Genomic DNA, 9,430 nt, shown 5'->3' with positions numbered 1-9,430 from the left:
TTCGACTGATGCTTCTTTTCATGCGCAAAAGCGGAGAGGTAGCAATTTATTAGTGCAACTTTTTCTGCGGCGCTCCCCTGCTCAGATGTGACCCGAGGTGTGACCGCCAAACCCCCCCAAACCATGCGGACTTGCTAAACCCCTTTCCAGTTCCCTCCTCGGTGAATTTAAATAAGTCGCACGGTGCCTGACGCGGCCTGCGCCGCGCCACTCCATCTCCCCGTCGCGCCGTGCTGTTCGTTTTCGCGACGCCCCGCGACGCCTGCTCTTCTTCCTCTTCGCATTTCCAATTTCGTCCAGAGCTTATCAGCCCCCGGCCGGGACCCCTGGCGATGGGGTGGGGGTGGCCGAGGTGCGTCGGCGATTACTGCGCCATTGGGTTGGCGGCGAAGCGTCTCACAACCGAGTTGCTCTATTTTTTCCCCCCATTTCTTGTACCAATTCTGAAAAGCCCCGCCTCGCGAAAACGAAATCTTTTGTTCTGAAGGTGCAACTTTTGTTGCCGTTTCCCGTGTGTGTGTGTGTGGGGGGGCGGACTTTTTCATCTCTGTTCATTGAGTGCCGTTTTCCCATTTGTTTCCTCCACGAATGTGTGGCTTCCTCTCCCCGCTCGCTACCCGACCCGCTCCGCTTTCCCCTCGCCCGTTTCTTTGTGTGGGGCACAGTTTGCGCAGCGCGGGAGATGAGCCGTTTGGGGTTGGATGACTTCCATCAGGCAGTGCTGGTGGCTGCAGCAGCGGGCGGCCTGGATAGGAGGCGCCTGGAACGAGTCTGGAAGAGGCCTCTGGAAGCGCTCATCTGCCCCCGCTGCTGCGGCTAGAAATAAATATTTCATCGACTACCGCGCTGCTGGAGCGAGACGCTCTATCCCGGCCGTGGGAGGGACTGAGAGAGAGACTCACTGTGAGCAGAAGGGCACTGAGAGAGACAGAGACACTCGGCGGCCGCGCGCGAGGCCCGGTGGTGCCGCGCGCGCCGAGGCAGTTAATTTTCATTGCATCTGACTCGTGGATCTAAATTTGCTGTGTGGTGTGGTGCTGTGTGCGGCGGGCCGCCGGGGGCTTCGGGGCTGGGCTGGAGGTGAGGTGCTCCCTGCTGTGCGTTATGCCCCTCGAACGGCTCTTGCTCTGCTACTTGGTGTCGAGAGGGGCGGGGCGGGGCCATCGGCATATCTTATCTTTCTCACCCTCACTTCACCTCACGGTACCTCGCAACGGAGATCCCATGAACTTCAAATCCTTCCGGGAAAATCAGTCCGCCGCGGGCTGCGGCGGAGGCGGAAGACTGACGCAGTCAAAGTCAAGCGTGGGCGCTTCGCTGCTCGGAGGCTCGGTGTTTCAGGTTTTCACGAAAAACTCCAGCGCTGGCGGCGACGAATGTTCCAACCGCTCGCTCGCTCCCAAAGCCCTTTCGGTGCGGGGGAGAGAGGCTTAAGGCTACTTTGTTTACATGAGGATTTGGAACGGTGGCGCGCGGGGTGTGCCTGATTTCTCACGGCCTGCCTTACCGTTGCCCCCCGTGCCATATGTGCTTGTGGCCGGCCCCAGCCCCACCCGGCCCCACCTGACCAGCTGGGCTATCTGTGTGTCTGATAAGGATAACGATTGTTTGCCGTATGTGTGTGTCCCCGCGTCGTCTGCTTTCGTGCCCCCCGTCCCGTCCGTCCGGTATACGCCCGGGGCCGTCGACGCGTTGTCTTTCCGCCGTCTGACCCTCGTCCTTGTCATCCTCGTTAAAGTCGTCGAAAACAACAACGCAAATCTTTTCCCGCGTGCAGATAGCAGCGGAATGCCGCGGAAAGAGTGCGATCATTTACGGGTCGGAATGGGTTCGCTCGCCTTATATTCGTCTCCTGTAAAAGGCGGGCGGCCGCGGAAGCAGCCCGTTTGTTGACTGGATTGATGGACCTGCCCCAAATTGCACTGTCAGACGCGGGGGTAATGCATAGGCCGGCCCCGTCGTCCCGCCTCGCCTATAGCCCGGCCGGGCAAGGCGCCCCGCCCGGGCCGCAGGCAAGAATGACGCGAAACGGAGTGGGCAAAAAAAAGCAAGGAAGGGAAAAGTAAGGGAACACGATAAAAAGCGGCATGTTATCACCTTGCTTGGCGGCCGCAGCCCCCCGCGGCCCGGACCAGCCCCGGCCACGGCCTCCGCAAGGCCAGCAGCGTTGTTCGCGAAATTAATAGAACTCGTGGGGGGGTTGGGGAGAGGGAAACGCGAGCACGGGGAAAATTACACCGTCGGTGGTGTGCCGGGGAGGGAGGCGTGCGGGAAATCGGACGAAATTACGTTATTACGTTTTCGCTGCGAGGCTCCCCGCGAGGCGAGGAGGTAGGTGCGAACGGACCGCCAATTTATCACGCTTGCTCTCTGGAGTTACGATGCCGGATGCCGCGGGGTTTGTTACTTACTTATTTTCGGACGCAGCAATAATCATTATCACCATCATCAAGAGCCTCTCTTCGTCCGCTCTCGCCGCCTGCTGGCCTCCCTTTCCCTGTCGAGTTCTCAACACAACATCCCTTCCTGCTGCTGTCCTTGTCTACCCTTAACCCGCCCGCTCGATTCATCTCCCTAAGGCGAGAGGGTATATATTGCTGCCGACGCTGCCGACGTGGTGGCCGTGGCTAGGCTGGGCGGGGCATGAGCATTGTTACCAGTTACCAGCTTGACACGGGCACTAGGCTGCCCTGTTTGGTTTGCCCCCCCCCCCCCTACCCTCCCCCTGTCTTGCTGCTGCTGACCCCTCTGCGGCTGCCCTCAACACGCACTTTGCTGTGGCCACGGTGCTCACCGGAGCGAAAGAAACGCGTGGCGGCCAGCGAAAAGGCTAGAGCTCAGCTGAAAGGGTTGGCCGGCCGCCTCGCCCCGCCCCCTCTGATTTAGTAGCTTTTGTGCGGGCGGACTGTACTGGGGGGGGGGGGGGGCACGTCAGGCGCGGTTTTAAGAGTCTGGCTGACGTTAGGGCCGTCGGGCGGTGCAGTGTGGCTTGCCTCCTAGGCACATGCACGACGACGACGAGTCGGTGTCGTGAATTGCGTGCCTATTTCAGGCGTCTTACGTCTTTCTAGGGCTGACCGGTGTGGCCGGAGAGGGGTGAGAAGAGAGGGAGGGGGCGTGATGTACTGGTGCTCTGCGCGCGCTCTGCCCTGCTGCCCCGGCCCCGCCTGCTGCCTACGCGAGCAAACGAACCGCCGGGGCCGGGACGGCCGGGCCGGGGGCCGTATAGGGACGGAGAGACCAACTAATTTTCCTTGTTTCGCAGCAGCAGCACATTACCCTTCCCGCTCGGCCTGCGCTGCCCCACCTCGCCTCGCCCGCCCCACCACGCCCCACCACACCGCGCCACGACTTTGTTGTACCGCCGGGTGCAGCGGTGCGCAGTACGAGGAGCCGCGCGGCTAATCTTACCAACCGCGGTGGTCTTGTTTATTTCCTCGAATCAAAAATCTTACCGCTGCCAGATAAAGTTTAAAAAAAAAAAACTGAAAAAAAATAAAAATAATCGTATTGCAGCAGGCGCTCTTGAAAAGCTGTGGCGGGTCCTTGACTCTGGCGGCGCCGCAGTCTGCAAGGATGAGACGACGTAGAATTGGAGCCGCAGGTCCTTTTGGCAGCGGGGCAGGGCGGGGCGGTGAGCAGCGCGATCATCCTCTGCTTTACAGCGCCCGGGCCCCCGCTGGAATTGCACCATTGCTGTCGCCGCGCCTGGCTGGCCGCGCACCATTCCATTTCCCCCCGCCTCGCCCTCCGACCGAGCTCATCTGGGTCTCAACAGACTACAACGACGGCGGCGCCGACGACCCCCCTGGCTGCGCCCGCCGCGGCCCCTGACCCCTCAGTGCCGGGTTTAGGGACCGGCCACGGCGGGGCTGGGGGAGCAGAGCTCGCTGGCGGAATCCTTTTTCCTTGCGAATTTAAACGTTGCGAGTAGTTAATTCATTTCATCGACCTGCCCGTTCTCGTAGGACGATCCCTTATCCCCTTTGTGGCTCTCTCTTCCCGCAAGATTGTGATTCCCGTATCCAATGTAATTACTATGCCGCATCGCTCAACCAATAATATTCCGGTAGAATTGCCAAAGTATACTGCACCACCGATCGATCCTGGAGTGGCAAGAGAGCCAAAAGCTGGACTGACAGTTTGCCGGCACCCGCCCCCTAACTGCTGGTGTTTGACTAGGGAGGGTAGAGGTTAGGGGGTTGGGATCCGCTGATAAAAAGTAAGTTGGTCCGTTTCTCGTCTCCCGCACCCATTAGCCCGGATCACTTTTATCGGGTCTATGCGTCCGATCGCGCTCCTCGAGGAGGGGAGAACCTTCTTTTTTTTGCGGAAGGCGTTCCGTACGTGGTGTGCGCTGCGGCGGGGATCTTGGGTCGGAGCCGGGCTGCGGCGGGGCTGGGGCCTGCGCGCTCGCGGCAGGAGATGGCAGATCTAGATGCAGCGGTTTGCCGAGCCCGTTTACCGCACACCGGCAATCTAGATGGCGCCCCGCGCCGCTCCGCGCCCCGCCCATCTTGCCTCGATGCGGCATGGTGGTGGTTGTGGGGCGAGGTGTGGCGGGTCGTGGTGGGCCCGCCACGCCACGCCCGTGCAGCATGACGACGACGACGGTGGCTCTCGTGGGGCAGCGAGACAACAATAACTCGGCGCACGCTCTGACCCGAAGGCCGGTGGTGGTGCCCGGCCCGGTGGTGCCCACTCACTGGCTGCTTTTGGCCGTCTAGAGAGCGATGAGAAAGCGAGAGCAGAGCAGAGGGTTTCAAAAGCCCCCGCGCTCGCTTAAATAACACCAATTTTCCTCGTCGCTTTCCCGCTCCTCGTTATATTGTATCAATTACCTGCCGCCGGGCGCGCGCGCGCTCCTTGTTGCCGCACACACACACACACACACACACGCCTTTCATCTCGCCGGCTTGCTGCGCTCTGCAACTTTCTGGCGCGCGCTCGTCTTTCGCCGCGGGGCAAAGTAAAGGAGGCAACCCGGCGTGCAGGCGGCAGCACCAGCGGCAGCAGCAGCAGAGTAAAGCGAAAAGGAGGGAAAAGTTTTTCGAGACGGCGGGAGGGAATGCAGTGCGTAGCGCGGGTGTAAAGAGTTGCCTCGCTGAATGGCGCGGCGGGTCGCAAACTACTGCCCGTGAGCCACGCCTTGCCGCCGGGCGGGGGCTAACTAGCGGCTACCCGCTACAAGGACTGGGGAGTATTTAATTAGGCGCACAACAACCCGCCGCGCGCCCTGCGGCCCGCCCCGCCTCGCCGCGCGCCCGGTCTGCCTGCAACTTGTTCCTGGAAGTGCCGACGCTCGGCTCGCAAAGGCATTAGCCCGGTACTGAGCGGCGGCGGCAGTGCTGCTGCAACAACACCGCGGCGACGACCCTTCCTCGGCGAGGCGAGCCCGCTAATCTGTGCCTCCGGGTTAAATACCGTTAAGTAACCGACACGGACGGCGGGAGGCAGAGCAAAGAGTGAGCAATTAAACCTGCGACGCGGACACCTCGCGGCAAACGATATGGCGCGTGCATAGCCAGCTGAACAAGACACTTTACGAGAGTCGTTCAGAAGGCTGCTCCCACAATATGTACATATATTGTACGATAGCAGTGTACGACCCCGGTCGCGGCCACGGGCACGGTGGCGGCCGGCGGGGCGTGCGGGTGTGGAGCGGGGAGCGGCAGGCTGCTTGCAGCGCGCAGCGCGCGCGCCCAGCAGGACGTGTCTGGGCTGAGGTCGGGGAGATAGAGAGGCGGCGGAGACATCGCGGCGCACAGAAGAAAAAAAAATAAGACGGAGTAGGAAATGAACGCGGTCGTTCTTCTGGGCGAGGGGAGCGAGGGGAGGGAAGGAAGGGGTGAAGAAGGCGGGCGGGGCAGCACCTCACGTGCCCTGCGCGCGCGCTTCGTTTATTTTCGTTGATGTTGATATTTTTTATGCACCCCCCTGCTCACGCGCCCTGGCCCCGGCCTCACGCTCACGACGACGACGACTGTTTAAAAGCGCGCACGCACCGCCGTCGTCGGCAAGCGGGGGTATGGCGTGGTGGGGCGGGTGGAGTTGGAGGTGGTGATGATCAGCGAGGCGAGCACGCACCCCCCGCGGCGTCATCGTGGCAAAGGAAAATAATTTAGGCAAAGGATGCGGGCGATGGTGATTGAATCGTCGGGCTGCATGCGGAAGTAGCCCACCCACACCCTCGAGTCGCTCCGCCCCGCCCCGCCCCGCCCCGCCCTACCCCGCCCAGGGTGATGATGAATGGCGGCCGTCGCGGGTCCTGGCCACCACGGCCACCAGCCCGGCGCTAAGGCCCACCAAACAGATGTGCCGCATTGCGCCGCCAGTCGTCGCTGCTGAAGCTGAGGAATGGGGCCTCGTTAGCTACCGGGTGGGGAGCCTGCTCCGCGAGCCCCGGCTGGGGTCATGCTGCGGGAGAGAGCTGCTCCGCCGTTGGAGATGCACCTCTAATCCTCGAACACCTCACCCACCACCTGTCTTCGAATGACGCGGGGGATATAAGCGGAGCCCCTTTTGCAAATCGGCAGCACTACCTTCTTCCATCACTTATAATTCAAGTGTGCAAGCTCTAGCAACTACTCATAACACTACGCTGCACACTAGCAAGTGTTTGGATAGACATTTGAAAACACAACAAAGTATTTAACTTAAAGGTTGAACACTTAGAAGTTTTTAACTTCAGGAGTCCACCACCTACTAAGAGTGTGCACCATAGAGTTGAACACGAGTTGAACACACTCGCACCATTCTCTTGCCCAGTTGCACTCACTGTTTGTAGTGTTCCTGGGGATCTGCTTCTGTTTTCGTGTCGGTAATGTACGGTGTCGTGCTGTTGTCTTTACCCCCTAAATGAAGTTAAATATTTCCGTCTAAACTACTTGGAGCGTGTGTCCTCTGTCCTCCGCCCCGCCCACGAGCCCGACGACTGGAGGCTGGAGCGCGCCCGGGCGGCAGGAGGACGCCGGACGTTATCAGTCCGGGGCATCCAAGTGGCGATCCGTCACTCTGGGATACAGGCTGCCCCGCCCGCCCCGCCCCGCCAGTCTACGCCCCGCTGGAGGGGCTCAGGCCGCCGGACAGGACAGCAAGAGCCCCCTCCTTCCACTTGCCTATCCTTTTCCCGCACAACTTTGCCCGTGGCTTTGAGCGGCGCGCGCTCATGCTGCCAGGGCGTTCCGAAGGATATAAATAAATCGAGACAGATAGAGGGAGGTGAAACTCGTAAGGAGCGAAAGGGGAAGAGGAGGGCGGGGTATGGGGGGAAGAGATTTCCAGCGCGGGGCCGAGGCGCGCGCGCCGCCGAGTGGGCGTGGTGAAGAAGTGCGTTGTCATGTAGAAGGAGGCTTACCGGCTTAGCGTTGTAGTCCGTGACAGTTCCAAATCGCCCGGTGGAGGTGACCGTAACGACCCGTGTATGTGTTCCCATCGCTGCGCAGGACACCGAACCAACGCCCCCCGCGCTTGTTCTGGAGGCAGAGATGATCCGCTCATAAATAAGACTCGCGGCGCTTTAGGGAAGTTGTTTAGGAATGGCGCGGCGGCGGCTCGCGTTCTCTGAGTTAACTCCTTTGCGGCAGACGCAGCCAACAGACTCGAGCGAGGAAAGAAATCGAAAGGGCAAGAAGTGCTCGTCTCTTTCGTATACACAGTCTGCCACAGCCGCCATAGCGAGCCCTCGCCCACCGCTTGGCGCCTTGCGAGCCGGAGGTTAGGCAACCCTCCGGCACAGCTGTGGCGCGGGCCTGCCCAGCCGAGTGGATGCACGGGGCCCCGCCTGCGCCTCACCTGCAGAGGCCTAGTCGGGCCGAGTGGCTGCGGTGGCGGGTCATGGGCGGCGCGGACGGGTGACGTCTCGAGGTGCGCCCGGGGGAGTAGCGGGGCAGCAGGAGCCTGGCCCTGCGGGGAGCGCGTGTCCGGGGCCATTGAGGCAGCGGCCGGAAGGGCCGCGCCGCCCCGCGCCTCCTCCTTCCGTTTTCAATTTGCGGAAGTGCTGGCTGCCCGGGCCGGCGGCCAGCGGAATATAAGTAGTCGTGGAAGGCTGGCTGGGCGCCTACCACCGCCCCCCGAGGCCCCCGCCGCCGCCTCCGCCAACTTTGATGCTGAATTTCCATTGCTGCTGCTGATGCTGCTCTCACTTTGTAGCCTCTGTGCTGCTGGGCCGTCCGGGCGCCGTTATACCGCTGTGTTGGGGTTGTAATAATAATTATCGTTTGGAATAATAATAATTATTATCATTACTGCCCGAGCTGCCCCTCCGGCCGCTGCCACATCCCAGTCCATCCATCACCCCATTAAGTTATTATCAGTGCATCCCGAGCCCATCCCTCTCTGATACGCGTGACAAACATCCATCAGCCAGCAGCCCCACCCACCCACCTCGCCCCGCACCGCCCCACCCCACCCCGCCCCATCCCACACCGCCCGACACCGCCACGCCCCGCCGCGCCCCCAACGCCCAGTAGCTGCCGTGTGTACGCGAACACGAGGGGATCGGGTTACCTGGCCTGCTGCTGCTGGCGGACGGGAAAAGAGCGCGGTCCGTGACCCACGAGTCCTGTAGAAAATACAGACGTAGCAGCAGCAGTCGTGTCGGCGGCCACAATGGCGGCGGAAACCGAGTCGAAGCTGCGAGGCATATCCATCACACCCCTATCTACGGCTGCCACGGAGAGTCTGTGATAGCCCCCCCTCCCCCCCCCTCTCTCTCTCTCTCCCTCTCTCACTCGCCCCCCTCCTCCCTCCTTTTCCCCCTCTCCCACTGTACACGGGTACGTCTGCGCGCGCGTGCGTGTGATATACTAGAAGGGGTTCAGTGGCCGACAGGCTCGCGCCGCGTCGCCAAACGCCCCTGTTTTAGCCTCCATCAGTCCGCTCTTTATATCGCGATTTATGGTCCGCCCCTCCTGGCCGGGCCGGGCCTATTGGCCATTGCAGTCGCTGGCGCAATCTCGGGGCGGAATCTTGTTGGTCTGCGCCGCTGCGCGGACTGGCGGCGGCGGCGGCGGGCGCGCTGGTCCCCGCCGTGGGTCCCGCTGGATCGCAGACGTAAAACATGATTTATGTGTCCTGTTTGTGGCACCGCGGAACGTCGATGGCACACGGTGGCGGTGGCGCTCACGGCAAACGGTCGCGGTGTGATGGCGCGGAGGTTTGGCCGCGAGTGTTCACAGTCCAACGGTACGGCGCCCGCCCGGCAGGGAGTGCCGGAGGACCTCGACCGTGTAATCAGCTTAGCTCGACGCGCCGCCGCCGTCCAAACTCTGGTTGGAGTTGAAGTTGAAGTCCCACCGCGGCCGGCCCGTCCAGCTGGCCACTGCTGCCACCAAAGTGACGGTGCAGACTTGCTTATTTTTTTGTGTGTGTTTTTTCCCCCCTGTGTCCGCTTTTGCCCTTCCCACCCTCTCTGCTGCTCCCGCCTATC

This window comes from Frankliniella occidentalis, unplaced genomic scaffold (genome assembly GCF_000697945.3).
Source record: "Frankliniella occidentalis isolate FOCC.00 unplaced genomic scaffold, Focc_3.1 Scaffold212, whole genome shotgun sequence".
In the NCBI taxonomy this organism is placed as follows: Eukaryota; Metazoa; Arthropoda; class Insecta; order Thysanoptera; family Thripidae; genus Frankliniella; species Frankliniella occidentalis.
The sequence above is the reverse complement of the archived record's forward strand: the minus strand, read 5'-3'. Positions refer to the sequence as shown.